Below are 4,507 nucleotides of genomic sequence, written 5' to 3'. Positions count from 1 at the left end.
TCAAGGAACATTGGCAGCAAATTTAGATCGCGCAATTATTCGCACCCGATGAGTCCCACTAAAAAGGTCATATCTAGAGTTGTAGAGCTTGGATTGAAGTGGTCTTAGTGTCATTGGAAAGCTAACTCAAAGATCTACAAAGTTATGTTGCACAAGAGTTGGCTAAATCCACAGGTAGTGCACTCGAGCACACATATAGTGCAATTGATCGCACTTGTGCCCATCGAAAGTGGAAAGTGCATGCTCGAGTGCGATCGAGCTCACCTAGAGTACGATCGAGCGCAATCGGTCAACTTGGCAGCGCTGAAATCCTTAAAATTAGCTTATAAATATCATTCTTTTCTATTGTAGATGGACGGAGACGCACTGGGGGGGCCGTACTTTGTCAAAATTCGTGTTTTCTGGGTTTTTGGAGATTTGAACTCCAATTCTATTGTAAGTTTTACATTTTTTTCATGATGTCAATTCATTTTGTTATCATGAGAGGCTAAAACCTTCAGATAAGGTTGAAGATGAAGCCTCGTCATTGATAAACATTCATGTTCTTGTCGTTTTATGTATACAATGTGATTTTTAATTAAATTGTTGCTCAAAGCCAATTCAATTGTTTGATTAATTTCATTTGATTGAATGCTGTTCTTTTATTCATGCCAAATTTTATATTCGTTGTGTTTCGTCCGGGGTTACATCGAACGATCAGATTGAGACTAATATCTATTGTGATATACGGATACAGTTGATGATTTGATCTCAATTAAATATTCGTTGTGATTCTTTTAACGGATGGATTCATCGAATGATTTAATTTGCGTGTTCAGGACTTTTGAACAATGTATAAACTTTTCCATTAATTGTTTTCAAATCAATTAGTTTAGTTTATGTTTTTGCACAACAAAAGTTTGAAATTTGGAACTAGATTAAGATAAAATTGGTTTAAATTAGAAAATTAATTTTTGTAAACGCGACTCCCTGTGGATTCGACCTTGCACTTGCGCACACACTTTATTGCACACGACTCATGCGCTTACATGTACAATTAAATTTGTACATCACTGATTACTTCTCTATTTTAATCCAGGAGGGATTGAGTTGAAAGCTATCGTTGCCTTGACCAGGGGTGGACGCATGTTAGGAGGTGGGGGGTCCATCAATCCATGGCAACCCCTAACATTTGGAAGACCCTTTAAAAAAAAAAATTACAATTACATGTAATGGCCCTAGCAAAATTTGAAAATTAACCCATACAAGTTTTTTCTTTTCTCTATTATACTAGAAGTCTAGAAAGGACTGCTTTGTCAAAAAAAAAATTAATTATTTACAACAAAAAATAATAATAATAAAACTAATAATAATAAACCCCTTACAAAGTACAAGTCACAACTATGTACCTAAAAAAAAATAAATAAATAAAAACTGATAAAAAAAAAAATATATTTCTTTATTTTCCTCTCCACGCATTCAGCAATACCATCCTGTCAATCAAAATTTACACACACACTGGACAAGGGGAAAGGGGGCAAATTTTTTGTTTTAAACATATCTCAAATTTGACTCTATCTCACATTCTCACCCAACCCCAGGAAAGAGAGAATTTTTTGTGGTTGAAGAAATAACTCACATTCTCACCCTTCTGACCATCGATCTGTTGTACATCCATTGTCGGCCATCCACGCACCACCAGCGGTAGCAATAGTGCATCATGAGTTTCCTCTTCTTTGTAGAATTTAATCTGATTTATGCTTTAAGATTTGGGGCTTTTTTGACACACCATTTTTTTTTTGGAAGAATTTTTTTTTTTGACATGTCCACACAAGAGGGGGAGGGGGGATTCGAACTAGTGACCTCCGCTTCATAACGCGTAGTCCGCAACCGATTGAGCTATCCCTTAGGGACTTTTTAAAAGAAATTTGAACATGTGAGAAGAGAAACACTGTGAAACGGTGAGAGTTTTTTTTTTTTTTTTTTTTGCCTTGAGGCGTGAAAGGTGAAAGAAGACTAATTTGAAAGAAGATACTTGAGGCTTAAAAGATAAGGTCGAGACTCAAAGTTCAAGAGTAAAAAAAATTTAAATTTTTTTTTTAAAAAAAAAAAAGAAGAAAAACATATTTGTGGTTGTGGCCTGTGGTCCTGTGGGGGTGTTAGCCGTGTGAAAAAAAAAAAAAAAAAAAAAAGGTGATTCGTTGTGGGTGAAGTGTGTTGATGATAAAGCAATTTTGTCTTGGGGGGGGGGCAATTGTCTTTTAGCTTGAGATGAAGAGTTTGAGGAATGGAGAAATAGTCTTTGATTGATAGTAGAACTCTCAAGAAGATTGCTTTTTTTTTTTTTAAAAAAAAAAAAAAAGACGCACAAATTTAATTCTAAACAATCTAATACTTTTTCAAATAATTTTCAAGATAATCTTATGTGTTTAAATTTTAATATTCATAAAATAATTCAAACAAATCAAACAAAAATAAATTGCAATGATAGGATGTTTTTAATTGGCATAAATTATGTTTGGATTAAAATAGTAGTACTAAAATTAATTAGTGTGGGAAAGAAGGTAAGAGGTAGGAGTGAAATTTATATTGTTGTATTTAAAGTAGTGTAGTGTGAGAATTAGGCATGTCTTTTTCAGTTGAAGTACTAAGTAAAATACAACTCCTTGATTTTAGATGGATAAAACTTCTCCAAATTAGATTGAATTTTTTTAATTTATTCTATTAAAGTAATAAATGTCTTTAAAATAAGTAATCAATTTGGAAGATAACTTCTTCTTTTTATTGTGTTCCATTCTTTCTTCTTCTAATTAATTATTTGGTTTTATTGGTTCGCAGCATTCAGCTAACTCCTTATTGTGGTTGGTTTGTTTTCAAAAAATACCTCAAGATAACTAATTCACTGAAAGGTACTCATTTTTCTTAAACACTATTAATTGTACTTAGTTTACTTCATAACTAGTTTGAATTATTATATGTTTGTGATGTCCTTAGATGAAGATTTTTAATAGTTACTTTAATTTTTGTTTTCGTTTTTGTTTTTGTTTTTTTTTTTTTTTGGTGATTTGATTAATTTATTTGTTACTCTTTTAGTTGTTGATGCTAATAAGAACTATTTTGAGATAAAAATTCCAACAAATATTTTATATTTCTAATTCTATGTATTTTTCAAGTTAATTATTGATCCATAAATTTTTCTTACAACTTAGAAAAATATGGGCAAACCAAAAACAATCGATTCATTCTTTAAGAAAAATGATGTGAGTGATTCAGAGGTTAATACAAAGTTAGATAGACCATTAGCAACGGATCTTAATGCTTCCGTGACTGATGAGCAGCTTTCTAAATATACAAGAGTACAACCTGAAAAAATGAATGCTACCTCTTTGGAATATGATTCAGGATTACGTCTTAAATAAGAGAATTTCTTGTTAACTTACAAAATGAAATGCATCGTGCTTATCTTAAAGCTGGTCCATATCAACCCAAACGTGCAAAATATCCAGCTTCAAGACCGGATAATCATCATTGTCGATTTCAAGCTTCTTGGTTCAAAACATACTCAACTTGGTTAGAGTATTCACCTTTAAAGAATGCCATATTTTGTCATCCATGCTATATTTTTGCTAAGCAATCGACAGGCCGTCCAGGATCAAATGCATTTACAGTGAAAGGTTTTAACAATTGGAAAAAGGTAAACAATGGAGTGAATTGTCCTTTAATGAAACATATGGGTAAAGATCAAAACTCACCATATAAAATTCCCCTAAGATGTTGTGATGATGTCAAGAATGTTGTGCAAAATATCTACCTAAATTAATAGGTAAATAATTGTACGTTTTGCCTGCAAGTGCACAAGGTCAACATAGTAGTATATGGTGCAAGTACAGGATCATTCCCACGAGGATTGCTGAATTTTTTATTTAAAAATAAATTCCTTAAGTAAAACAAAAGATTGATTGTCTAAGTGATGATAATAAAAGGTAGGGCTTTGATATCCACCACTAATTATATTTAACTAATATAACAATATGCCAATTCTTTGATCATGTTATACATTCAAGCCCATTAATTTACGTATGTTAATTCCTTAGCATTGTTATTTGTTTGATTTTGTTTTGTTTTGTGTTTCAGGTCTTATTTGACAAACCATTGAAAATTGGGCTTAAGAGGACGACAAGCTGAGCATTCTGGATTTAGGATCAATCGCAGCACTCCTGAGATCAAGCGCAGGTACGCTCGAGCATTTGCGGCCAGGGATCGAGCGCATTCTTGCGCTCGTGTGCATAACAGCTAGCTTCGAGCGCAGTGCACTCAAGCGCACAAAAACCTCGGATCGAGCGCACTCGGGCGTGCAGTGCACGACAGCAATCCTTTTCCAGCGTGGACTTGGTTTTCAGTCTCCCAATTGGACTGGGAGACTGACCTCCGGTTTTCTAAGGATTTCTAGGGTTTTCCTAATCCATATAAATAGGGCTCTAAACACTGTAAACAGACACACCGCTTTCTAGAGTTAAATTTCAGTAAA

Source organism: Corylus avellana, chromosome 3 (genome assembly GCF_965113065.1).
Source record: "Corylus avellana chromosome 3, dhCorAvel1.hap1.2, whole genome shotgun sequence".
Classification (NCBI taxonomy): Eukaryota; Viridiplantae; Streptophyta; class Magnoliopsida; order Fagales; family Betulaceae; genus Corylus; species Corylus avellana.
The sequence above is the reverse complement of the archived record's forward strand: the minus strand, read 5'-3'. Positions refer to the sequence as shown.